The 27,155-nt window shown below is 43.9% G+C and overlaps 1 protein-coding gene across 1 annotated transcript in view; it reads left to right on the top strand.

Annotated features, from left to right (window-relative positions):
* The window catches only part of LOC137534094 (proton channel OTOP1-like), a 666,091-nt gene that overhangs the window by 9,865 nt on the left and 629,071 nt on the right, over positions 1-27,155 (top strand). Inside the window, exon 2 of the mRNA XM_068255447.1 lies at positions 18,059-18,240. The gene's annotated coding sequence lies outside the window, so the exon portion shown is untranslated. The remainder of the gene's footprint in view (positions 1-18,058; positions 18,241-27,155) is intronic.

The raw sequence follows: 27,155 nt of genomic DNA, 5'->3' as shown, positions 1-27,155 counted from the left end.
GCCATGAAAAACCCTCCCTATCCCCCCTTTAAAATAAGTGACAATATTCGGCCGTCTTCACACATCAGCTGATGTTGGTCACACACATACGTTCATTCGTACCCGCACGCAGTCAGGTGGCCACCACAAACAATAGTTCTGAATAGATAATGGAGTAACTTTGGACTTCTCAGTCCTTAATCCTGTTGAACCAAAAACTCCAAGTCCATCAATTGCTGTGATTGGTGACTGTCATTGTGTGGACATGAAAAACGCAGCCTGATGCACATCATTTCGGTAGAATCATGGGCGGACCACCCCTGTCTAACCTGTGTACAAAGCCTTACTATCTGGAGATGTTGTAATGGGATTAACCAATATTTCTTCCCCAAATACTCATATTTACATTACTAAGGATCAGGGAGTAGAGACATTTTGTGAAGCTGTCCACATAATGACAATAATTATTTACAGTACATTTCTTATAAATGGTGCAATGTCAGCTAAAAAGCTGATGCCATTTGACAAGTCTGCCTAAAACCTCATTATGACTACCTTTGACCTGAACTGCTAAAGGAGATTAACTCTTTCCCTCCCCCATTTCCCACAGTTTTACCTACACTTAGCTCCTCAAAGAAGCTATACAAACAGTGTCCGTCTGATTTAGTGAGTGGAGTTGTAATAGGGATATTACAGCGAAAATTGTGAATGCCTTAAACCTTCTCAGTTCCTGTTGGAATGTGGCCTTGCTCTCTTTTCATGTCTTTACAAAGCCTCAGAGGATCTCTGTGAAAAATGTTTCTCTTTCTACAGATTGTTTTAGAGATATGAGGTACCCACAACAGACGAAAACATTACATTTTTAGTAACTTGGTGGTCGACTTTAATTGTCCTCACTGAACCAACTTCTAAAACCTATCCCCTAATTAGTTTGTTGCCCTGGCTTAAAAAACAAAACAAACACTGGAGTACTTTATTTTGTGTTGCAGAATACTGATATTATTAGTTTTATCCAACACCGTCCAGCTTTCCTATCATTGACCATAAAAGGATGCGAGTCACATCACTATAAATGACCAATGATGTCAGTGAGGGAACTTCTGCAAATGTATAAACCTATATGGTGGTCGGGATTCCTATAAATTTGGTGCAGGAATTAGAAGATGGAAGATTGATGAAGATGCAGTTTTTTCGTGAGTGACTTATTATAGCAATTCAGTGTTATGTCACCTTAGGAGGTCAGACCTTCACACTCGTAGTTCTACCTTTAGCATCTTGCTAAGAACTCTGGTGAAGCTGAAATGGATACACAGCGGTTATCAATCTCATATTTACCACTGTCATTTGTTTGATGGATTTGCAGACATATACTATATTATTATTTTGTTTTTCTTCTGTTGTCTTTGTTGATCTTTAGTTTTGTTCTTTTTTCTTTCATTTTTTTTAGTTGTTCCATAGCAATTCTGTTTTGTCAAAGCGAGAATTCAGAGGTACCATAGGTTGATTATTGCCACTTATATGACTACCTTAGCTATAAGGGGATGAGTAATAATGGCCTACAAGCCTTCACCCCAGTAATATTTGCCTATGTATGACTTAAAGGGACTCAGAGCAGTGCAGAAACTATGGAAAGATGCATATCATTTTAAAGCTCTCTTTCTCTTATTTCCAATGATATATATAAACCGCCGCCCTACGCCTTTTAGTTTTCGCAATTGAAATTGCCGCGGCCGCGAAAATAGAGAAAACTAAAAGGCGTAGGGCGACGATTTAGGTGTCGCCAGAAAGAGGAGAAAGAGAGCTTTAAAATAATATCCATCTTTCCATAGTTACTTGTATTACACAGGACGACACTTTCCCCAGTGTCAGCAGCTCCATTCAGCAGAATGGAGCTGCTGAATTTAGGAAAAAGTCGCCCTGTGTAATACAAGTAACTATGGAAAGATGGATATCATTTTAAAGCTCTCTTTCTCCTCTTTCTGGCGACACCTAAATCGTCGCCCTACACCTTTTTAGTTTTCTCTATTTTCGTGTTTGAAATCGCGGCCGTGGCAATTTCAATTGTGAAAATAGCGAAAACTAAAAAGCGTAGGGCGGCGGTTTATATATCATTGGAAAGAGGAGAAAGAGAGCTTTAAAATGATATGCATCTTTCCATAGTTTCTGCACTGCTCGGAGTCCCTTTAAGCTACATACTCACTGCAGCGATGTAGGAAGATGGATCCAGCGGATATGCGCAACATCACATGAAGTTACACGATGGTAACGAACGAGACTTCAAGCGATTGCGAAACTTTGCGCGGTGTCGCCAGGGATCTTAAGATCCAATCCGCCATGACGGTCATTATCTGCGAACACCGCTAAACGTCATTAGCGTGATGGTGTGCCTGTAAACACGTCAAGAGTTCATGGAAACGGTTGCTAATCGATGGGAAAAATGCGTGGTGGTTATGGGCCTTAAGTCGTATGAGAGGTTATATGTTGTTCAGAATTTTGATTTGGAAAATGTGCATTTGTTCTAATCTTTACTTTATGTATCCATTGTTGTGTATAACATGATTTGTATTTCAATAAACATGATTTAACTAGAAGATGCAGTTTCTATAAGAAGATATAAATCAAGCACCAAAAAGTTTTTTATTTCAAGGTGCCACACAGAAATGGGCTTTATGAATCTGGGACTGATTCCATGCAGGTAGTTTCCTTACTTTAACAGCTTGTGGTGAAGAACACCTAAACACCATAATTAGGGAGGGAGTGGGTCACTGTCTGACCTGTCACCACAGCAGACAAGCAGCACATAATACCCCCCCTCCCCCCCCTTATTACTAGATACCATTACTAGGTCAGTGGGATGTTTGAGTTGGAGGAGCCCCTTACTAGGGACAGCGTTTTGCAAGGCTAAGGAGAATTTTCCATCTCCTCCTGTAAAGCACTTCAGCAGCTGTGAAAGGACTGGTGGGATTTCCTGGGGATTGGGAAGAGGAGAAAAGGAAAGGGGGTCGCTTTATGTCTCCTATAATCCTTGAGTAGATGGAAATCTGTTATGAATCAGTCATCATTACCACAGGAAATAAGTGTTGGCCAAATTTACACATGCACATTTTTTTGTACTAAAACATGCACAAATATTGTGCACATTTTTTGCAAGCATGTTTTTATTGATGAGTTGTGATATAAATGTTTAAAAAAACAAACAAAAACAAGCATTAAATACCAACTGATTGAACTCCCAAATGACAAGTGAGGTATATCCAAAATGATGGATTAGGGTAGTTTTGCAAAAGACAGCGATTATCGCCATGTAGTGGATGGTGGATTTGTTCAGATATGTTAATCATTGAAACTATGCATGGCTAGTTATTTACTTCCGGGTCCTCATTTCACGCTTCCACTACAGATCGGATTGGCAGAATGTCATTGTGCCCTCGCTGAATTCGAATTGTGCTCCAATGTCGTTTGACCCTCAGAACTGTTGGAGATCATTTGTTTTTTAACAACACCGGTTGAGCGTGTGTGCGGAGCGATAGTGTTGATTTGCACGTGATCTGTTTGACAGTATAAACAGGGGCTTAGCAATAGGGGTTGCAGAGGTTGCGACCGCATCGGGGCCCTCCCTCAACTTCAGTATTAAATCTCTATTGGTCCTGTGCTCATAATAATGATATAGTATAGATACTTTTAATAGTGGTAATCATTAACTGCTCCCCATTCCCTTCTTGCACCTCTGACACTGTGGTTGTCCTTGGCAGGTTTTGGTGCACCTCATCAATTGTTATGTATAGAATGCATGGGGGGCCCTATGTAAAACTTGCATTGGGGCCCACAGCTCCTTAGCTGCGCCACTGAGTATAAATGTGGAGCCTAGTTTCTTTAGAAATAGTTTTCTAACGTTTTCCACCCTGGAGAGCAACAATGCAGTCATAGCTCCCAACTGTCCCTCTTTCGGAGGGACAGTCCCTCTTTGGGAGCCCTGTCTCTCTGTCCCTCTTTCCTCCTCATTTGTCCCTCTTTCAGGATTCTGTCCCTCTTTCTATGTAAGTATATATATTTCTCTACTAAAAATGTGTTTGATTGACTCTAAACTTTATTACCATCCTTTAAATTGACAAATTACAAATTTTAGAATGTCAATATGAAGGAAAATAAACCAGGATAGAAAGGACCAGTGTGGTTTGAATTATAAAACCACATATTTTTCTTATGAAATTCGTATGGTATGCGTGACTAGGGGTGTGACGGGAGCGTGGTCAGGGGTGTGGCAGGGGCATGGTTTAAGTGTCCCTCTTTCTCATCTCAAAAAGTTGGCAGGTATGTGCAGTAACTGTTTTTCCGAGATCTACAAAAATCCCCTTTGCTTGAGTTATAATGCAACGGAATTGCTAGTTACAACTAGGTGGCCAGAAAAGACTATAACAGAGACCCACAAAAAACAGTTGGTATGTGTAACAGGTGACTGTATCACTGAGACAAAACACAAATGAATTTTATTCACTAGAGATTCAACAGACTTGCCAGTGATGCTGAAAGGCCAAACTGAAATCCAGGGAATGCTGTAGCAATTTGTCACTATAACTCAGACAATGACAAACTGCCATGACATCGTCCTTAGTGTTGGTGGTTAAAGTATTACGGTGCTTGAGTTGTGCTGCACTGCAAAGAAGATTTGAAATCAACTACCATATAACTCTAGCTTAAGGGTATTAGAAGTCATTGGAGAGTTCTGCCTAGAGTTGTCATTGTCACATTGGAGTCCCCATATTCAGTTTCTATGCCATCTATAAGTGTCTCCTTACACTATCTGCCACCCATCACACACTGTGTCTCATTTTGCCGTTGCCAGCCACTCATTTCACTTGTTTTCAACTTCTGGCAAATCGATTTGATAGTGGCATTTTTCTTTTTGCTGTATGCTGAAAGTTTTGTTTTTTTTGTGGCAGACACCATTGATTTTGCCTCATTTCCATTATATTGTAAAATCAGGTGCCAGAGCAAAACTGTGTAAATGATGGCACTCTCGCCTTGCAGTGCTGGGGTTCCTGATTCAAATCTGGGCCACTATCTGCATTGAGTTTGTCTATTCTCTTTGTGCTTGCATGGCTTTTCTCCCACTTTTGAAAGACATACCAATTTAATTGGCCCATCTCAGAAATTGGCCTCTAGCTGCATACACATGTAAGATGGTTCTAAGAAGAGGTGACCAGTGGGAACTGCTTCAACCAAAAATCTAGTGTGTGTACAGCGACCCCCAGAGGCGTCCGAGCCATTAGGCAGCTATAAATTTTCGCCTAAGGCGACAGGAAGAGGCAAGGGTGCTTCTGCACTGAGTAGTGAGAGAAGAAATGCCTCTCAGCTGACTCAGGTGTCAGTTTACACAGCAGCAGCGGGGCTGACTGGACTTCAGCTCAATGATTCAAAGAACCACAGTAATGAATGAGTCAGTGAGAGAAGGCACTCATCCTAGTCAGGGATCCGAGGAGTACAGCATCATCAGCTCCTGAGTCCAACTCCTGAGAATTCAGTCCCTCTCTCTCTGCTACTGCTAACTGCGTGGATGTAGAGACTGTGTAGCAGCCAGGCATTGACTTCCCCCCAGGCCGCCTTTCATTCAATGATTTAGGGTTGGTCCTGTGTCTGCTGTATTCAGGTTTGTTGATGTAAGGCAATGTAAAATACTAGGCTAGCTGATAAAAGTGCAATTAGAGGGCAGGCTAGCTGGTAAATATACACAGCATGATGTAGAACTCGTCTGGAGGGTCAGTGGGAAAAAATCTGTCTGGTCTCTCTCCATTGTTATAATGACTGCATGTGCAGATAAGGTCTTAAACAGGTTGAAAAGTTTTGACAGTCCCTAGACTCCAGGAGGGCTGCTTGCTGACTTGTGTAAAAGATTGGCAGGGACAGCAGTCCTATTACCAGCAACTAGTCTCTGTGTAATGTGGGACTGCAATACAGATAAACTGCTCCATCTCAGGCTATTCTCAGTCTCACTCCACTCCTCCTATCTCTGTATGTGTATAGTGTATGTCTACTGTGTGCTGTGTATAGTGTGCTCTCTGTGTGTGTGTGTGTGTGTGTGTGTGTACTGTGTGTGTGTGTGTATGTTGTGTGCAGTGTGTGTACTGTGTGTGTGTGTGTGTGTGTGTGTGTGTGTGTGTGTGTGTACTGTGCTGTGCGTGTCTAAAGTGTGTGTGTGTGTGTGTACTGTGTATAGTGTGTATGTTGTGTGCAGTGTGTGTACTGTGTGTGTGTGTGTATGTTGTGTGCAGTGTGTGTACTGTGTGTGTGTGTGTGTGTATAGTGTGTGTACTGTGCTGTGCATGTCTAGTGTGTGTGTGTGTGTGTGTACTGTGTATAGTGTGTATGTTGTGTGCAGTGTGTGTACTGTGTGTGTGTGTGTGTGTGTACACTGTGTGTGTGTGTGTGTATAGTGTGTGTGTGTACTGTGTGTGGTGTGTGTGAGTGCATGCCGCAATAAGTATATTTTATGGTGAAACGCCCTGCTGCATAACAACTATTTTCTGGTGAACCCATGCCGCAATAAGTACATTTTCTGGTGAAACGCTGCTGCATTATGATTTTCGGGGGTCTTGGGGGTGGGGTTCACCACAGGAGTGGTGTTCACCATGAGGGGTGCGGGGTATGGGACTGGGGGCAATCACGGGGGGGGGGGGGGGGGGGGTGCCACAGGATTTCTCGCCTGGAGTGACAAAATGGCTAGAGACGCCCCTGGCGACCCCCATCTACCCACGATGGATGGGGGTCGCTCCACCATGGCAAATCAACTATGCCAAGAGTATTGTTCTTTCCCTGCCTGCTCTATCATCCCTCCTTCTCACTCAATAGCAACACAGAACATGTCGTTAGCCCACAGGCCTGCGATGTGTCTGTACCGAAATCGGCCCAAACTGTCGCCCGAGAGATTGTGTCCAGTTGTCCAAAACATTAACGAACAATCATTTTAGCCTCCTGCCTCTCCTTCCCTATCTGCAGGACATTTCGGGTTGGCCGAGCTCAACATGCAGGAATGTTACTGCCTTCCAGCAGGGTGTTTGGCTGGCAGTACTCTACATTCTGTATGGGGATTTCCAGCTCATAATGGTATTGCTATTGCCTCTTGAAGGAGAATAATTAATTGCATAAACAAAACATGTGATAATAGCAGACAGAAGAAATATTAGAATGAATGGATGTTGGAGAAAGACATAACATTTTCTGCTGTGGTCCAGAAGGAGTTATGGACTATGTACAGTCATCTATATGCACGCAGGGGAAGTGTTTGACTGCATCCTGATGCATTTTGACTCCATAAAGGCAGGTTTACACTTGGCGCTTTTGTTGCTCTTTGCTAATCGCCGGCAGCTGCAGCTAATCTATCCCTATGGGATCATTCTCACTACAGCGTTTGTGATTTGAACAGATCGCAAATGCATTGCATGCATCTATTTGGGACGATTGTTGTGTTTCTCGAATTCCAAGTGCAAATCGCGGTAAAAACGCAAGATTTTGTAACTCAAAATCACGATTTGCGTTTCAAATGTGAACTAGCCCTAAAACATCATAGATATGGACAAGCATGAATGTATCCTACAGTAGCTATTGGAGTGAGTAACAGTAAATAAAAATTGCCCAGTTTATCACTCAATGACGGGGTGTAAAATGCATTGATGTGTGTGTTCAAAAAAAATAATACTACGGAGGCAGGCAAAGGGGGCGATTGTGCCTGGGCTCCCAAACACTGGTGGGCCCCTTATGCTGCCGGACACTCACAGGGCACGTGGTGTTCAATGGTACGCTGCAAGCAGAACGTTTTTTCCTCACCTGTGGTAACTGTACGATATGAACTAACCCATTGATTAGCACACACTGTCACGTGGGATTTTGCATGCAGGGAAACCACGTGTGATTATATCAAGTGTGAATCCTGCCTTATGCTTTAGCTCCCCCCTGCTCTCCAGTGTTTCATAGTGCCAGGCTAAGGATTGTGGGTAAACGATCACCTAAAATAATCACAAAAGATTACGTGATAATTAGCCACAGTGTTTATGCATCTTTACAAATGAGCAAAATGCATTATTTGCAGCCCATGACAAATTTACCTGGTGGGCCGTTGCTTACCTTTCAAGATCAACAAGTTGTGTCAAACAACAGGTAGCTTGTGGCTTGGAAGGGGGCGGGCATGGGGAAGGGGGGTAGGCATCACTCAGAGGAGATCTCCTCTGCCTTTGTTTATGTATGTGTGTCAGCATGTTGGCTACCTGACACCAGAGCTCAATGGCGACTTGGCCATCCATACTTCACCCAGACATGCATGATCAGGGCTTTATCTGGCTTTGTGGTGATTAGTTAATCTACCGCTGAAAGCATGTTTGTTTGGCTTTCTATGTTCTAGTAGCTCTATCAGTGTTAACCTTTAACCCCAGCTACAGCCTTTTATTCTTCACAAGACACACACAAACAGAAACAATGGTGCTGCTGCTTGTAATAAGTGTACACAGCTCGCCCCAGTCACAACACTGCAGTGAGAGTTTTCAGCCATTGCTAAATGATGACCATTATTTGTGGACACGGATTCTTCTTACAGTGAAAGTGGGCTAATGGCCAGCATTTGTCAAATCAAGCAGAAATTAAACATTAATTCCTTGTACCAAGCCCGATCAGTCAGTGACCGGTGCAGGTCATCCTGGGAATGTTTTATCTGTGGGAAATTCAGAAAATACCATTTGCCCTTGGGTTGTTTATACTGTATTGAAGTCAGGTACAGCAGATTACCCATAGTGCTTTTAGGTTGAGACTGCAGCCTGTTGTCACGTGATTGCTTCATAAATGTTTTATTTTCATGAATCATCTCACATTATCTGTATAAAACCTCTTAACCAGGAAAAAATAAAGTACTGTAAAATGAGGCAAGAAAAATATCAAAGTTAAAGTGTACTAAGTTTGTACATAAAAGCGTTAATGTCTTTAATGTGGATGTTGGCGGCAGTAACTCACCCGCTAACTCTTAAATCATTCCTATTTTGAAACTCATCACCACCACCACCACCTTTGTCTTCTTGGCCCACCCCCAGCACCCGTGGTCTAATAGCTTGAAGCCAAGCTGGGTGCGGGCCAATGCAACACATGTGGGGGTGTCTAAAAAAGCATGGAGCTTAGGAAAACTTCACATAAAAATGGTTATGCTGACGGCTGTGGAGTCGGAGTAATTTTTGGGTATCTGGAGTCAGAGGTTTCATAATTTGAGGAGTTGGAGTTGGATGATTTTTGTACCCACTCCATAGCCCTGCAAAGGCTGTGGAGTCAGAACAATTATGGGTACCTGGAGTTAGGAGTCAATTGATTTCTTAAAGTGAACCTCCGGACCAAAAATCTACTCAGCAGAACTGAAAAGACTTGATGTTTCTTTAACAGTTTCACAGCATCAGAACTTTGTTTTTCTTACCAAAGCATCATTTTTAGCTAAGCTCCACCCATCAAAGAAAAAAAGCCCAGGCTTTTTCCCCTGATGCTGTACAGAGCATGATGGGATTTCCTATGTTGTTGTTCACGTTGCCTAGCAACTGGGAGAGGTGCTCAGGACACAGGACAGTTGGAACTGTCACCTCCTTTCAACCAAAAAGATGGCTGCCATCACGAAATCAAACATTTGCTTGTTCTTGTAAAACAGTGTGGGTAAGAGATTATATTACCTATCTATTTTAATTAACATAACTAATGTAACTTAATGACAGTATGTTTGTTTAGGCTGGAGTTCCTCTTTAAACTGAGTAGTTGGAGTTGATTGAGATTTGTGCCCACTCCACAGCCCTGTATGCTGCTCTTGCCAATGGGGAAGGGGGTGCACAGTTTCAAAATAGGAATGATTTATGGGCACCCTTATTAATCTACCACCTAGGTCCTCTTAAAGTTAATCAGGAATCATTTATTTTCAGTAATTTCTTTGCATGGACTATGCTGAAATTATAGATGAGCTGGAAAGAGACTGAGATAATTAATGACAAAAGTTTTCGGAATTGCCCCCTCAGTGTGAATGACTGAAGGGAAGCCTGGGCAGGACCAAAGGGAGAGCAGAGGGATGAATTTTATTACGCGATTATCTCCTCCATCTCCAAATAGACGAGGATTAACAGACTCATATTACAACAAAAATGCCCTAAATACCTGATGTTTGAATTGAAAACAGCGTCGGACTGGTAGATGGTAAAGCTGAGGAAATCCACTTGCTGGCAAAGCAACAGTAATCATGTGTTGCTGCTCACAGTGAAGACTTGCTATAAGTTTTTATTGGGAGTGATAACACAGGGTTTCTGCTGCTTGACCAGCAAGTGGATTTCCTCATCTTTTCCACCTCCCAGTCTGACACTGATTAAAAATGCTACCTATTGCTGGGAATACACGATACGTTTCTGCCGTGCGTTTCTCCTCTCAATCGTTTTTGCCACTCGATTCTGCAGTCGATTCTCTTATCTTCAGCTCGTTTTTCTTATCTTTTTCCATTCACTTCTATCAGAAATCGAAAGAGAGATCGGGCATGTCGGAAATTATCTATTGAACCATCTAATCACTTAAAACACGAACAGTGTATTCCCAGCATAAACCTTCCTGGGACATGCTGGATGCCCTTTAATTTGTTGAGGGTGCTTGCTATGTAAACATGCTATTTGGGGAGCATGCTATTTTGGGGGGGTGCCATGCTAACTTTCTGGCCAGGGCTGTGGAGTCGGTCCAAAAATCCACCGACTCCGACTCCTCAGTTTAGGATTCCGACTCCGACTCCTCGACTCCGACTCCTCTAATTTGCATATTACAATTTTGTTGATTAAAAGTATGTAACATGAAATTCGTCTCTTAACTGCCAACGCTTAGGAATTTTACAAGACAACTGAAGTGAGAAGGATATGTAGACTACTATATTTATTCCCTTTAGACTAAAACTAGTCCTTGGTAAGAGTACTTGTAAAAGGTACAAACCGGAACAAAGAACATCTATCAGGCCCTAGGCAATGTAAGTGTGGGTACATGTAAGAATGATGTGCAGGTACTCTGCAGGGGAATGAGGAGATTGTAAACAGACAACACCTCTGTGTTCAATCTGCACAACATTCTCAGTGGATTCCCTGCAGCTCTGTGGGGAGTGCATATGTAGAGTATAGTACTACTGTGTAACAAAGTAAACCTGAGACAGATGAAATTAAAGTTTTATACATACCTGGGGCTTCCTCCAGCCGCCTTCAGGATAATCAGTCCCTCGTTGTCCTCCTCCACCACCTGGATCTTCTGCTATGAGTCCAGGTACTTGAGCCAGTCGGGCGTAGTGCGCATGCACACACTCCGCCGCCAGGAGCATACTACACCTGTGCAGCACTATTGCGCAGGTGCAGAATGTTCCTGGCTGTGGGAGCGGCATGAGGCCGGACAGCGCTGACTGGCTGAATTACCAGGACTTATAGCAGAAGATCCGGGTGGTGGAGGACAGCGAGGGACTGATTAGCCTGAAGGGGGCTGGAGGAAGCCCCAGGTATGTATAAAACTTTACTTTTCATCCGTCTCAGTTACCCTTAAATTTGTAGTCACCAAACCAAATTTTAACAACATATCAAATTATTTGATTTCATCAGCAAAGTTGACCATCTCGTTGACCATCTCTATTAGTGACACAGCTACACATCAGGCTTTATTCTTACAGCATAGATGTTATTTAGTATATATAAGAGATTCCTGTGTACACATCATATATACAGTCACAATCAGATATGTATATCTGACCTTAAAAATACGGGGACTGCTTTATTGAAGCAGCACAAGTAACTAATTTTGATTGGTTTATTTCATTTTTGTGGACTGAACACAGCTATTACTGTATATATACATTATTTTTAATGACTATTATGTGAGAAATAGAACATTTTATCATATTTTCTATTTTAATTACAGTTACAAATTCATTAGGAGTCGGAGTCGATGCATTTTTTCCCGACTCCGACTCCAGGCACCCAAAATTGCCCGACTCCACGACTCCGACTCCACGACTCCGACTCCGACTCCGCAGCCCTGTTGCTGGCTACAGATATTTGGAGGACATGCTAGCCAAACTTTTTATTTGAGGCACACACTGTCTAAATTTATTTAGGGGACATTGTAGCAAAACTTGGGGGACATTCTGGCTCAATTTATTTGAGGAACATGTATAATACATTTTATCACTGTTTAATCTAGAGTACTAGGTCTCGCTAATACTGTGAATATCAGTACATAATGCTTACAATACTCTGCTGTTGGTTAGGGACTGTTTTTCAGCATTTTCAACCCTTCTCTTCTGTCGCTGGACTAGTCTTTACTGAACCCTTTTCTTTCCTCCTGTCACTTATCCCTAATGTTCTCCCCAAACATTATCCCCTTCCTGAAGACTAATCCTAACCTCCCCAGTAATGTAAACACCCTCCTGAAGTCTAGCTCTAACTTCCCCCTTAAATTTACTCAGTCATTGACATATTACACACACCCCTTTCTCCTAAACCCATTCCTCATGACTAACCCTAGCTGGTACATCCTACGCCCCCGAACACTCCACAAATGGCACTAACTTATACCTGTACTCACCTTTCATTGTGTACCCCCTGGCATTGACTCCAGGCACAGGAGGCCCATTTCTGCATGCCCTTTATTACTGCCAGTTGTATGGTTTGAGCACTGGTGCTTGGCTTTTATATAGGTAAGTCCTCATAAACTTAGCCCTATCAGGTCACTATTTTACATTGACTCTATGGGCCATATGTAATTCACTTTTTCACCTGCGTTTTCTCCTAGGAGATAATTTTTCATCTTCAATTTAAAATAACTTTCCAGCACTTTTCAACTAAAAAAGTACCAAAAAGTACTTGAGAAAGTACTATTAAAATTATTTTGAGTATTTTCTTGCTTGCTGGTGGCTTAAAAGGCATTTTATTGACAAGTTAAAAAATTATCACCTAGGAGAAAACTCCAGTGAAAAAGTGAATTGCATATGGGCCTATGTGTCTGCTTCCACACCATGCACTACAGGATGCTGATTGACAGTGAAGCTTATATTGAAAAACAAAACATGAAAAATAAGCCCCATGGTTTGGTGCTCATATTTTGTGATCTTATGTATTTCACCAGTGTTTGCACCTGAGTTTCCAGTCAGGTTAACTTTTAACAGTAGTGTTTTGTACTGTTGTGAGCAGTTTGAAGAAGTAATTCTTGGTGAAGATGATCTTTGCACTGTGTTTTATCAATGCTCTACATGGTACGCACCATGCAATTTCCCATCAAATCAACTGGTCGAATCGATCATTTCCGACAGGTCGGAACTGATAGTATGTACAGAAAAAGGAGAAAAAAGGAGATCTGGACAAAACTGCACCACTCTAGTGTAAGCAAAAGAGATTCATCTTTATTACATATCAAAAGTTATAAAGAACAATAAAGAACAAAACTGTTAAAAATCAGACAACAGGCGGCACACTCATATAATAAATCTGAATAAAATTGTAAGGTAATCCAGAAGTCCACTACAAGTGGCAGATCATGATTATACATAGTAAACAAATGAAAGAGCAGCGGGCGCAGGCCACAGTGAAAAGTTGAGAGAAGGATGGGGAGTGGAAGCAGAGCAGAGGTAGAGCTTACCGAATGGATGGACACATGGTAGAGCGGACCACCCGACAACGCCGGTCTGATCTGATTTCTGACTTTCTGATTTTCTGATTTGCGTTTTTCGAATTGATTTTCCAATCACTTATATACCAAATCGATCAGGAGAATGCTCGGTAATCAAATAGGGCCTGTTAGAAATGATCAATTCGACCCATCGATCTGATGGGAAATTGCATGGTGTGTACCAGGCACATTAGGTGATTTTTCTCTAGATTTGGGGACTAGAACAGTTAGAGTAAAGTTATAAAAGGGTTAGTGTCAGGACTAATTTAATCTTTAAGTTATTTGTATGTCCAGCTAGCTAAGGCTGGTTGGTGTTGGTAATAATTCACATGAAAAGTTAAGGTGAGAGTCTGGTTAGAATTGGGGTCCCATAATCCTTGGCGATTATGGGTTCGGGTTAGGCAGAAAAATTGAGAAAAATTGTGTGAGTGTTAGGCTAAATTTCAGACACGATGGTTAGAGCAGGGCAAGGCCAGATGAAACTTCAGAGTTAGGCCTCTTTCACAGTGCAACGTTAAAGTTGCACATTAGAAAATGTTTTAACGCAGACTAACGCACAGCAATACTAAGTTAGTCTGTACCTCTCAGTGTTACAAGCCCTACTCCATAGAGCCAAATTAATCCATGCCATACACTGATGAGGAGAGGATCAAACAAACCGAAACAGTCTGTATGCATGTTGGATTAGTATGGCTCTGTACAAATTAACCACTTCTGGACCAGCACCCTCTGCCCCCTTAAGGACCAGAGGGGGCTGGAGGGGGCTGATCCCGTAAACCGCCGCTTCCCGACGAATCGCCGCTAAACTCCGCCGCTCCCGCCGGGCATGTCGCTCTGTCCCCGCCGCAGGCTGCTCTCTCTGCCGTCGGTATGACGGCAGAGCGATGTGCGCCGGTCAGGAGCCGCTTTCATTGGCTCCTGACCCTGTCACTCCATGTAAGCCAATGAGAACGGCTTACATGAATGACAGGGCCAGGAGCCAATGAAAACGGCTCCTGCCCGGCGCACAGTGCTCTGCCGTCATAGAGGCGGCAGGGCAGCAGATTTCCACGCAGACCGAGCGGGGACAGCGGCGGAGACGGGCAGGGGCGCACGGTCAATGGGACGTAGAGTTTACGTCCGGTCAGAACCGCAGCGGCCCCTGCCCGCCGTAGATTTATACTGCGGCGGTCCGCAATAGGTTAACAAGCTGACACATCATTGCATTCCAGCGGTTCTGGAGGTGTGTTTAGCTTCTAATGGCAACAATGATTAATTTGCATATATTCAGCAGTGGTGCTCTGGGAGACATCTCAAGCTCACTCCAACCTGAATTATCGCAAATTCTTTCTTTTTTAAGAAAGCAAACTTTTGTATTCATAGCATTTTAGTAAGGGGGCTTTTAGGACCATTGTAGCCCTTCACAAGTTCTGGTTCACCATGAGTTTGCTGGTTAGTTTGTACCAATACTAAGTCTGTGCGACATTTACCGTGCACACATTGTGGTGTTATTAGAAAGTGCTGCATGCTGTGCGTTATACACGTTATTAGGTGCTTTGGACTGTTTGCACATGCTCAGTAATGATTTGGAAGCATACTTTTCATTGCCTGCATGCTCTACTGTATGTGACGATAACAGGGCAATAAAACGGACCCAAACCAATTTTTCAATTCAAAATATTTAGTTGCACCACTCTGACACATACAAAGATAAATAAACACTCCTTCAAGCCTATGAGCATTTCAGTGCTTTTCAACCCTCTCTTTTCATAACTAGGGTTATACAGGTGGCAGCCATTAGCAATTCCTCCTTTGCCGGACTCCTCCTACTCCACCAGTCTGCCGGATTCTGTCCCAGCAATATGAAAGGAAAGGAGGGGTTTCTCCAATAAATGTAAAATATTTTATATTTGTCATAATGCGGCTGAAAAAAGACTGCTATTTATTATTATAATTTAGAAAATAGATTTTATTTCTGAAATCTTGTACGTCCTACTGTGAAAGAGGCCTAAGTGTTAAAGTTTCATCAGTAAAAGAGCTTATTGTTGGACACAGATCAGGGGAAGAACATTGTCACTCAATATTCACTTCCAATCAGTGCCAAAATATTATGATCACCTTTAAGGCCTGTACACACTGCTGCGCTTGCGTTGCGTTTTTAAAAACGCATGCGTTTTTAACCACTTCAGGATTCTGCGTACGCTTAACTACGCCCCTGAATCCTGAAGTGGTTTCCATGGAAACGGCCGCTCGCATGAGCGGCCGTTCCATGTCAGATCACGGAGGGTGTCTCCGTGAACACCCTGCGAGCCGCCGATTGCGGCTCGCAGGGTAAATGTAAACACGCAGGGAAGATCTTCCCCGGTGTTTACATATATACGGCGCTGCTGCGCAGCAGCGCCGTAGAGGAGATCGGCGATCCCCGGCCACTGATTGGCCGGGGATCGCCGGCATCTGATAGGCTAAAGCCTATCCTATCCGGCGCAGGACGGCTTTCCGTCCTGCGCCGCACACAGGGGACGGGAGAGGGAGGGAAGGAGGCAGAGGGAGGACTAGTGCTGCGGAGGGGGGCTTTGAGGAGCGCCCCCCCGCTAGGCACAGCAGCGCGGCGGCGATCAGACCCCCCCAGCAGGACATCCCCCTAGTGGGGAAAAAGGGGGGAGGTCTGATCGCCCTGCCTGATTTCTGATCTGTGCTGCGGGCTGAAGAGCCCCCGCAGCACAGATCAACCAAACCACCCGGAATCCGGAAGTGGTTAAAATCGCAAGGTCTTTTGAAAAAGAATGAAAATCGTGATGACTTGTACACACTGGTGCGATGCGTTTTTAGAAAAACGCAATCGCAGTGCCTGCTGCGCTTTTTTAAGCGCAGCGCTTGAAAAATGCATTAAAAACGCATGCGCTTGCGTTTTTGCCTGCGTTTTTCAGAAGTCAGTATCCCAGAAGACTCTGCAATTTCCTGATTCCTGTTGAAATGTAAACTAGAAAAAAAACAAAGGATTCTTTAGCCAATCAGCAATTACAAGAAAAACGCAAACGCATCAAAAACGCAGGCAAAAGCGCATGCGTTTTTAAAAACGCATACGATGCGTTTTTAAAACTACATTCATTAGCGATTTTAAAAACGTTTTTCAGTGTGTACAGGCCCTTAGAGTGGGACTGGATGCATCCGTTGACAGACTGGAGTAGACCAAGAAACGTCTGTTATCTTTGTCGTTTCATGAACAGTATTCGTTAATATCAGTCGGTTCTGCTCAGATACCAATGTGTTGTGCAGGATTGATTGATATGTGAATGTTCCATCAGGATGCAGGATCTATCTGCTAATGTGAGCAGGTCACAGCTGGTAATTTGAGCAGGTGGGCAGATCGTGGCTGGTGGTAAGCAGTGAGACACAACTTGTATGCAGCGTAGAGGAGTCAAATGGTAGCAGTAAGTCATGCTCCAGCTACCATCCTCGCCCCACCCTCCTCCCTGGGGTCTCATAGCCAACGGACCTGCAGGAAACAATAGAGAGGATGCTAGCACTATTGTAGGTGTGCATACATTGGCCTGGCATTCCTATCCATCCCATTGCCTTTTGGGAATACAGTTGGAACAATCAAATGCACAAAAGACTTCATGGTTTTGTTTGTGTAGATTTTTCTTTAATTCAAAACTTCTTCTTTCTAAGTCCTAATTAAAAGATGTAGTGATGGCCGGAAGACCTCAACAAAAAGCTTTCAATAAAGCTTCTTTTTTTTTTTTTTTTTTAAAGAAAAAAAAACAAGAGAGAGAAAAAAAATAGCTGACATAAGCACCCCCGTGGCAAAAGCCTCGTCTGTCTTTAAAGTTCCTTTTGGGACCTGGTAATAAATACACAAAATAAAAGCTCACAAGAAATTGCAAAGAAAATAAAAAAGGACTTGAGAGGAGACAATTTGAAATAAATTAAAAAGGCCTCTGCTCTGTTCATTCATGCCAGGTTAATACTGCCGCCTCTCCCAGTGACAGGTGCAAGATTGATTACCAGGAAGCGCGCGGTTATAACTTGATCAGATAAATTAATCTCTGACTGTAGGCCCATCTGATGCCTGGCATCACAAATTTAATTTGGAGACTGAGGCAGCTTCTCCTATGTGTGCATGAGCACATAAGCCATAATGCCTTCATGCATAGATATGGCGAGGCCTACAGCGCTGTCAAGCCACATGCCTGCAGCCGTCCTGTGGGGAATTGCTCATCAGGAAATTCTGTGCCACACAGAAGAAAAAAGGCCTTAAACCGACACTAAGTAAGACATATTAACGTACTAAAGACTTAATGAAGTTCCGGGGGAGGGGAGAATAGCTTACTTTATTAGTTTATTGTGGATTAATGGGGATGCTCATTATAGTGATGGTGATAGATTACACCCTTCAACCTGCCTCTTTCTGTTTAAGGTACTGGCTGCGCTAGTGTCAGGGCTGGATCTGTTTAATTACAGAGCTCTGCAATGACCACACTGTGAGGGAACGGACAGAGGCAAGTGAAAGGCCAGCAATCAGCAGCTGTGTCGGGAACATAAGCCAGCATTTTCGCCACTGGGATAAAATGATCTGGAACCTCTCTGCACACACTGAAGGTAAACAAGTGAAATTCAAAGGCTTTAAAAGCTGGAAAGATTTCTACTTGATTAGGTAACTGATCAGTATCTCCCCGAAATTGGTTGTTTGCCTGGACTACCACCTTAAAGAAGAACGACATATAGTAGAATGCAGTAAATTATTAAAGGGACTCCGAGCAGTGCAGAAACTATGGGAAGATGCATATCATTTTAAAACTCTCTTTCTCCTCTTTCCAATGATATATAAACAGCTGCCCTACGCCTTTTAGTTTTCGCTATTTTCGCAATTGAAATTGCCGCGGCCACGATTTCAATCATAAAAATAGAGAAAACTAAAAGGCATAGGGCGACGATTTAGGTGTCACCAGAAAGAGGAGAAAGAGAGCTTTAAAATGATATCCATCTTTCCATAGTTACATTGTATTACACAGGACGACACTTTCCATTCAGCAGAAACACTTCCTATAGCTATATACTATAATGGTATGTAGCGCTGCCCTCCCACTGAGGCCTTGTTTCCATCTGTGTGCTATTATCCGCTTCTGTCCACTTTTTATCAGCACATCAATGTTACAGATTGATACATGTTGCTGAAAAGCGGATAGAAGCACACAGGTGGAAACAAGGCCTGAGACTTATCCTAGGCCAGGGGTTCTCAAACTGGGTGCCGCGGCACCCTGGTGCGCCTCGGGCACCTTTCAGGGGTGCCTCGGCATGCATCCCCATCCTTTATGCAATACCATCAGGTAATGCAACCGCACATTGATATACAATGTGGCTGCATTACCTGCTAGTTAACCTTTAGTCGCCGCAACAATGGTTGAAGTTGCCTTCACCAAAAAAAGTTTGGTAACCACTGTCCTAGGCTCTTTATTGTGCTGAATTCTTCTTCTTTCCCCCCTCCCCACAGAACATTCTGGGAGACCAGATATGTTTTTGTACTGGCTTTACAACTCTTAGTAGCGAATATTCCGCAGAGATCAGTACCAAAGATGTTGCCGCCCCATGATAAATTTGAGAAAGTAAATCGCGGAGAGGAGACAGCAGAGTGAGTGAACTGCGGCAGGGAGGGAGCGGTGGTTGCGCACTGTGGATTGGATGAAATCTACATCCTGTCAGAGCCATGCCGCCACCTACAGGAGGTAGATTTCAACGGATCCATCTGAAAATGGCGCCTGCGAATAATGGCGCACGGTGTTGCCGCTAATCCGTTTGCCGCTTATAGCTATTTAACGTTAAAGCCTTGTGGTTATTTAACGTTAAAGTCTTATTGTTATTTACCGTTAACACACAGAACCCTCTCTGTACCCATCCCTAACCCCTAAACCCCCTGGTGGTGCCTAACCCTAACCACCCCCTGGTGGTGCGTAACCCTAAGACCCCCCTGGTGGTGCCTAACCCTAAGACCCCCCCCCCCTAGTTGGTGCCTAACCCTAAGACCCCCTGGTGGTGCCTAACCCTAAGAGCCCCCCTGGTTGGTGCCTAACCCTAACCACCCCCTGGTGGTGCCTAACCCTATAACCCCTCTGGTTGGTGCTTAACCCTATAACCCCCCTGGTTGGTGCCTAACCCTAAGACCCCCTGGTGGTGCCTAACCCTAACCCTAGGACCCCCCTGGTGGTGCCTAACCCTAAGACCCACCTGATGGTGCCTAACCCTAAGACCCCCCAGTGGTGCCTAACCCTAACCTTGACAATGTTACATTAAATCCATTCACTGTTTTGCAGTTAAATAATGTCTGCAGTTTGGCTTATGTAGGGCACTATTGATAAATAACGTTACTGTGGGCAATAACGTCTGCTGTTGGGCAAATGAACGGCACTATTGATAAATAACGTTAGTGTGTGCCGCTTTTCATCTTTTTTTCCCTGTGCGCCATTATTATGCAGTACTAACGATAAATAGCGATAAGCGTATCTTTTTAATGTGGCGCCATTTTTATGCATGGGCGCTGTGCGCCATTATCCACTGATCCGAGATTTCAACTAATACAGAAGCAGTTAAAGTTGAACCAGATGAAAACAGTTGACTTTTACTTATCTGGGGCTTCTTTCAGCCTCCCATAGTCTTTTAGGCTCCTCAGTGTCTTCTGGGTGTCCTCCGTTGTGCCGCTGTCACCCCCAGCTGGGTCACTGCTACTGTGCACGCACAGTCTCTGCTGTGCACCTTCTTGATCTTGCTCCTGTGAACAGCAGCATTCTGCGCATACACAGTTTGTAAAAGAATTGTAACCACACATGCGCAGAAAGATTCCGTCTACGGAAGCGTGATTGAGCAGGGGCCACTCATGCACAGTAGCCACAACCCATCCAGGCCAGAGATTTGTGACAGTGGCACAACTGAGGGACTCGGAAGACACTGAGTGACCTCAAAGACTATGGGGGGCTGAAAGAAGCATATATGCAAAAAGGCAGCAAGATATTGTGACGCAGGGTGAAGCTGAAAAACGCCTCAGCCTGCTATAGCAAATTTCCAGATGGCGGTAAGTACTGTACTATTCCCCGTCTAAGCCGCCATTGACTCAGGGGTAAGATGCAATTTGGCCCAAATTACCCTCTGAGCGCCACTATAACCGTAATTCACTTTACTGCCTATGCCAGCGCCCAAATGTCTGGCACCTTTCTGCCTGTCTTGTCAGAAGAAGACCCAGGTAAGTAAAAGTCAACTTTTTTCATTCATGTGTACATGTGCTTTAATGTTATATCAATATCATCATATGGCCATGTATGCACAGTATAATCCATTACTGATAGTAAACTAGCTACAGTATGTATTGATTCCTGTTTGAAAAATGTGATTATAAATTATACCCGTTGCTTCTGAACTGCCGCCTCCGAATGGCCTCCGATCAGAGATGCGCTGAGCCCCCCCAGAGACTGCAAACGCACCTTGAACCCAAACAGAGGCTCTGCATATACACCAAAAGCAAAGCTGTTAAGTGGGAGCGGATGACCAAAAATTAATTAAATTAGTACATAGCAAGGAAATGAACAGCGCTACCATATGGTATATATGCAGAGCCTCTGTTTGGGTTCAAGGTGCGTTTGCAGTCTCTTGGGGGGCTCAGCGCATCTCTGATCGGAGGCCATTCAGAGGCGTCCTGGTGATGCGCTGATCCCTCTTTTTGCACAATTTTCAATTTTACTTGGTAGTGCGCCCAAGCTATGCATATGCATAGGTAGGATTTAGTTAGTGTTAGGTCCCCTCCCATGGAGGATTGACTTCTTCGCAGTGGGAGGGACGAGTACTTAACAAGTTGCATGCAAGCTGTTACAGGAAACCAACATCCTCCAGTGGTAGACAGGTCATGTGTATGCTCAGTGTGTATTTTATCCCATAATAGGGGCTTGCACTCTTTTGCAGGTAGGCACTCATCTGTTTTTAAGTAGCGCTGTTCATTTCCTTGCTATGTGCTTTTCTGTATGGAAGATTCTGGAGTTAGAAATGCTAGCAGTGTGGTTTTGTTTGGATGACTTTTGTGTACATTGTTTGTTACATGGTTTGCTACAACCAAGTAAGTTCTGTTTTGTTTTGCTGCACTGTTTTTGTGCTTTTGTGGCAAAGTATAGAAGTTGAAGAAAAAGCACCTGTCCTCAGCTGTTGGATATTCACTTCAAATCCCACTCTGCAAATGTAAGGGCCCGTTCACACTTAAAATCGCCTAACGCCGGCGATTACCGCCGGAGTTTTGAGGGAGTGATTTTCCTGTGATTAGCACGGAAAAATCACTGGCGGTTTTGGAGCGATCGCGATTAGCGTGCTTTGGATGCTATTCGCGGAATGCTCGTCGCCGGCAAACCACTGCATGCAGCGCGGTTGCGGTTATCGCTAACCGCAACCGCGGGAGTGAGAACACCGCCACTCGCTACATTGTGTAGCGGTTCTTGCAGAACCACTAGCGGGAATCGCGCGATTCCCGCTCAGGTGCGAACGGGCCCTAAAGGATGTTTCTGTACATGGTCACCTCCTCATTCACTCTCTGGCTTCAGCAGCCATGAGTGGTGTGGCTGAACAGGGGGCAGTGCTCATAGGAGTTCAGGGCACCTCTCCATTTGCTGCTCTTTTCTAATGTATTTTTGAGACCAGTGAGATGGTGAACAAAAGTTCAAACACAAATGACCACAAAAAATATAAAGGATATACCAGTAAATGTAAAAATACTTTCCTGTGTGGCAACCCACCTTACTACTGACGCCCCTGGTCTGAGTGCGGTGGGATAATGGACTGGCCTGAATATCTAAAACCAGAGATGCCTGGCTTCTAATGTATCTCTTCCCACTAGCCCACATCTCCTCAGATTATACAGTATTATCCAGATTGATTAAGTCTTACCTTAAAGGTGGACAATATGACACAATTAAAGATGCGATTTTATAGCAATTCAATAAAAAAAATTGGTTGTACAGGAAAATCGAAGGAAAGTGTTTTATTTTAAATTTGAGCTATGAATTGTCTTATTTTTATCGATATAAGCAGATCGGGGGTTGCTGTTTCAACTTTAGTTTTTATTGACTGAAAAAAGTTAACAGAGACTTTATGCATATACAATTATAATCAGGTTATACATTAATAGTAATGTCTGTAGGCAGCTGTGTGTTGGGTGGCTTTAATAAGCCCTTGGGAAGGGTAACTAGTCCATGGCATTGTTCATAGTAGGATGATGTAGTCTATTTGCTGTGGCCATGAGCGAAAGAGTCCTGGCTGCCGAATAGATAATCAGAGCTGTGGCGTGCTACATAGAATAGCATAAAGGGTGAGAGTGCCACTAAACAGAACAAAGAACAACAACAAAATATATACAAAAAACAGTGTCCGAAATCAGGCATATAAGCAGGGCATGGGCAGTTTCCGAGACATGCTAATCTTAATAACAATATTATCAGTTCCTGGGTATCTATTGTTTAGGTTTGACTGGGGCATCCCATTAATGAGGGGCTCAAAGTGACCCTGTTGAGGATATCCAGTCAGACCAGCAACCCCACGTACCCAGAAAGTGGTCTGGTTTATTAGAGATGGATGAGGTAAGGTATTCCATTGAATATAATTCTTTCACTTTGGTGATCAGGTTTGCTTTAGAGGGTGGGGGGCTCTTCCAGGTTTGTACCAATAAGGAAAGGGCTGCGTTGCAGACCTGAGCTATGAATGCGTTGGCGTATTTGGATAGCTTGGGTAAGTGTTTATGGAATATAGCTACCCACGGGTCTAGCTGGACCTCGCGTCCCAGTACCTCTGATATTAACCTAAAGCTCATGACCCAGAATGAGCGGACCAATGGACAACTCCACCAGCAATGCAGCTGGTCTGCACTATGACCGCATCTCCTGTAGCATAGATCTGAGGGGATCAAGCCCCATTGAAACAGCTTAGCTGGGGTGCGGTACCAGTCATATAAGATCTTATATGAGCGTTCTTTAAGTATAATGTTAGTGGAGGATTTAGCCATACTACTGTAGATTGAGAGCCATGCTTTATCATCTAAAGAGCGTTGTAACCTATCCTGCCATTTGCTCATAGCCGAAGTAATATCGTCTAGGGTTTGATACCAAAGAATTGAATACATTTCGGAGATGGTGCCTTTTTTTATTGTTCTATTAAGAAACTCTTTTTCTATTTCATGGAGGTCGGTTCTCAGGTTTCTCTTTATTACTGCTTGTGTGTATCCTCTTAATTGAAGATATCGGAAGATCTCAGACGAAGGGAGGGAGTGCTTACTAGAAAGGTCTCCCCAGGAGAGAGGCTGGCCATCTAAGGTTATGTCCCTGATGCAGGTGATCCTGCTTTCGATCCATTTTGACCAAATCTGAAGGTCCAGACCAGGCGGGAAGTCTTTATTACCAAAGAGAGAGGTCAGCTGTGAACTACTATTTTTAAGTCCCAGTGATTTAGCTATGTTTTTCCATATGTTTAAGGAGGTTTGTATTATATATGATTTTTTTGGGCGGGTAGTATTGGGATTAGCTGTCCAGATTAGGTTAAAGATAGGAAAGGGTCTTACTAAGGCTGCTTCAAGGTCCACCCATCTAGTCATCCCCTCTGGTGTGGCCCATTGTATGATCTGGGCTAGTCTAGATGCACGATAATAGTGTAGAAGTTTCGGAGCTCCTAGCCCTCCCTGTAATTTACTTCTAGCTAAAAATTGGTATCTGATCCTCGGTGGACGGTTTCCCCAGACGAATTTTGTTATGTGGGACTGAAGCTTCCGGATGTCTTTTGTATCTACCGCTATAGGTAGGGCCCTAAATAAGTACAGAATTTTGGGTAGGATGGTCATCTTCACAGCTGCGATACGCCCCATGAGAGATATACCATATTGTGACCAATCATTTAATAGGCCATGGAGGGTATTTAGCATAGGGGGATAGTTTGCTTTGTAGAGGGACTCCTTTTCAGGGGTCAGGAGGATACCCAAGTACTTGAGAGCCTTATCTCTAAATTTAAATCCGAAGGAGGCGGAGAGTGCCTGTTTCTGGGTTTCAGACAGGCCTATTGCCATGGCTTCTGATTTAGTTTTATTTATTTTGAAGCCCGATGTTTTGCTAAAGCTGTCGAGAATTTTAAAGAGGTTAGGGAGAGAGACCTGTGGGTTAGAAAGTGTATAAATGGTATCATCTGCAAAGAGTGCAATTTTGTATGCAGACCCTCCAATATCTATCCCCGAGATATCCGGGCTGTTTCTGACCTGGATGGCAAGAGGCTCTATGCATAGGGCAAATAGCAGGGGGGAGAGGGGGCACCCCTGTCTCGTCCCATTAAGTATTGGGAACTGTTGTGAAGATAGCCCCATATTACTCACATACGCTGTCAGTCCCGTGTACATGCTTCTGACTATGTTCATGAAACCGGCCGGTAAGCCGAATCTCTGCATCACCATCCTCATATATCTCCAGTCGACCCTGTCGAACGCCTTCTCCGCGTCCAAAGAGAGGAGCAGAGAAGGCGCCCGACAGGCCCGCATAACCTCCATGACCCCCAGTGTCCTACGTACATTGTCTGTGGTTTGACGTCCAAGGATAAATCCCGTCTGGTCCGGGTGAATCAGGGTGTGCAGACATTTGTTAAGTCTTGTGGAGAAGACTTTCGCTATTAGCTTAAGGTCTGTGTTGATTAAGGAGATCGGGCGATAGTTTTTTACATCGCCCGGATCTCTTCCCGGTTTGGGTATCACTACTATTGTAGCTCTAAGCATATCTGGAGGGAGTTCCTCTTCACCCATCATCAGTCGGTTCATAAGAGTTGCTAGTTCTGGTGCCAGTAGATCCTTGTGGACCTTGTAGTACTGGGGTGAGTAGCCGTCTGGGCCAGGGGCCTTGGAGGGCTTGAGGGTTTTAATCGCCTCCACCACCTCCTCAGGTGTCACTTGATCATTTAAGTTGGCCGCCTGTAAGGGGTCTAGTCTCGGTATAGGGATGCTGGAGAGATATTCTGATATTGCTGTGATGGGGGTCTGGCGTTTATCTGTAGTGGATCCGTTATAAAGGTCACTATAGTATTTAGCAAATTGCTGCAAGATCAGTCGGGGGTCATGGATCATCTGCCCCTGGGAGTCTCGGATAGGGTTAAGTCTATTGAGTGCAAGCCTCTGTGATAGTTTCCTAGCTAGCATCGTATCAGGCTTATTGCCTTTTTCATAAAACTTTTGGTTAGTTAACCTTAGTGAATGGTCAGCTTTAGAGTAGAGCAGTTTACATAGTTCTTGTCTGAGGGCCTGTAGTTGGCTAAAAGTGGTTGGGTCGTTGCTGATTGCGTGTGCTAGCTCCAGTCTCCTGATTTCATTCATCAGTGAGGTGGACTTTGCTTTAGCCTGCCTCTTCAATCTAGCTGCTATCTGAATCAGCTTTCCTCTTACGGTGGCTTTGTGTGCTGCCCATCTTATTGCTTGCGTGGTGTCATTAGGGGCGTTTTGTTGGAAAAAATTGCTTTATCTCCTCTAAAATTGTACAAGCTGTCTCAGTGTCAACCAACATGGAGTCATTTAGTCTCCAGCTAGGGGGGCTATTACTGCATAGGGAGTTTAAGCTTGCCACAACTGGGGCGTGGTCCGACCAAGAGATCTCCAGGATCTCTGACTTGTCCATGTTACTCAGGGAGGGGGCATCTAACAGAATATAATCTATCCTGGTGTAGCAGTGGTGAGGGTGTGAAAAAAACATGTGCCCCCTCTCCCCCGGGTGGTCCGCCCTCCATGCATCCCATGTATTAGTGCTTTTCATAAATTGTAAGAGAGATCTAGTAGATGAGGATCTCCTATTGGAGCCATCACCTCTGCCATCCAGGGTTGCGTTAAAATCGCCCAGGATCAGGACTCTCCCCCTCCTATATGTAGCTATTTTATCTGACAGTGCGTTAAAAAAGGACTGCTGTCCCTCCGAGGGGGCATATACCGAGATGAGCGTTATTGGTGCCCCTTGCATTTCACCTGTGACTATAATATATCTTCCATCCTTGTCTCTATGGATATTGGTCATGGAAAATAAGATTCGCTTGTGGATCAAGCTAGCCACCCCACACTTTTTCTGGGAAGCCGAGGCATAGAAAACTGACTGGTAAGATTTGTGCCTAAAAATTTAGGTTCATGACCTCTCTTGTAGTGGGTTTCCTGAAGCGAAATGATATCGGCTTTTAAATTTGCGTAATATTTGCAGGCTAGCCTGCGCTTGTTTGGGGAATTGAGACCCTTCACGTTATGCGTTAGAATCTTGATAGAGGAAAGATTCGGGGTTTGAGGGGTATTTAAGTCAGGGCCCATGTCTGGATTTGGGAGGGTAGACGTGATTCATAACTAAGTCTGCTTTATTGACATGCCTCGGTTTCCCATGCTGTATATGACCAAACAAAACCCTATAATCGGACACTATGAGAACATTTAAACAGGAACATGAGGAAATGAAAACATTTATATAGCTTAGGGCCAGCCATAAGCTCATAGAAATAAA

The sequence above is a fragment of the Hyperolius riggenbachi genome, chromosome 10, assembly GCF_040937935.1.
Source record: "Hyperolius riggenbachi isolate aHypRig1 chromosome 10, aHypRig1.pri, whole genome shotgun sequence".
Taxonomy (NCBI): domain Eukaryota; kingdom Metazoa; phylum Chordata; class Amphibia; order Anura; family Hyperoliidae; genus Hyperolius; species Hyperolius riggenbachi.
Note: the sequence above shows the minus strand (reverse complement) of the source record. Positions and strands in the feature narration are given on the sequence as shown.